This window comes from Gigantopelta aegis, chromosome 9 (genome assembly GCF_016097555.1).
Source record: "Gigantopelta aegis isolate Gae_Host chromosome 9, Gae_host_genome, whole genome shotgun sequence".
NCBI classification, from domain to species: domain Eukaryota; kingdom Metazoa; phylum Mollusca; class Gastropoda; order Neomphalida; family Peltospiridae; genus Gigantopelta; species Gigantopelta aegis.
The window spans coordinates 67,031,187-67,032,463 of NC_054707.1; positions in this window are offsets into that span (position 1 = coordinate 67,031,187).

A 1,277-nucleotide genomic window follows, 5' to 3' on the forward strand; every position below is an offset into this window, starting at 1 on the left:
TATGTCTGACGCCATATAACCGTAAATAAAATGTGTTGAGTGCGTCGTTAAATAAAATATTTCCTTCCTTCCTTCCTCTTAGACATTTCAAAACTAGTTCTGTAAGCATTTGTGATAATGTTCTTAAATATTATGTTTTTCGTTTGGTGTTGATAATTAGGTGCTTTGTTTACTACACACAGATCCATACACTGTTTTCATGGTCCGACCACAGCGTTTATTTTTGTCTTGGAAGATTTTATTTTAGTATGTTGTGTTGATCGTTCGCAACATTTTGTCTTGGTAATTTGATTCAGTATTGGTTTGTTTATGACAACTCTATGCACTGTCTTCATGATCCGTAACAGCGTTTATTGTTGTCTTTTGGGAGACTGTAATTTGTTTTTATTCTTATTTTTTAGAAAAAATAATGTTAATATGCTTCTCTGTTTCTTTCACAGATGTGACTCGTTCATTGCAGTCTACACTATTTTCATTAATCATTTTAGAATTTTACGTTTATGTCGATCATCATATACCTATGTAGGGTTTCTACCAGAGGGTAAAACGGGTATGGCGCCATACCCAAATGTTTTGGCAGATTTATTTTTAAGTTAACCTTTTGACAAATTTAATGACTCTTATCATTACTGTATGATTTTCTTAACCCTAACGCTAAACGTAACCTTTTTTGTGCTGAAAGAATGCATTCTGGGTCAAGTGGTTATACTCACTGGAAAGCTATTGAAGGTAGCTATCCGACGATACAATAATCGTGGCTATAACGTAACTGAACATAGAGAAAATAGCTATTAAACATCTGTACGAATGAAAAAGTAAGATGTAAAATGAGTGGGGGTACCCAGCTAAAAGAGGCTACAATTTTGTTTCCTAGTTGACACGATCATCAGGCAGATCCTAAATCTGGAGGGTTTCAGCTACACAAAAATACTACTCGTATAAATTCCCCTTCCAGGTGACACCCAACCCTATCTACACCCAGACTATTTGTTTGACACCCAATAGCTGATGTGTTTGGGGGTTTTTTGTGTGTTTTTTGTGGTGGATTTTGTTGTTGTTTTTGTTGTTGTTGTTTGTTATTTTGAAATGGTGGGGTTTTTTCTTTTGTTTCTGGGATGTCGTTAAACATCCATTCTCCACACTCCAGCACCTATCTTTGAAAGGCCAGATAATCGTGGCTATGGTGAGATACAGTATCATGGGAGGCAGGTGGCCATGTAATGTTGTTAGTTACAAAGTGTGAGTGTGAAAGGCAGGCAGAGTGTGTGGGCTGGGTC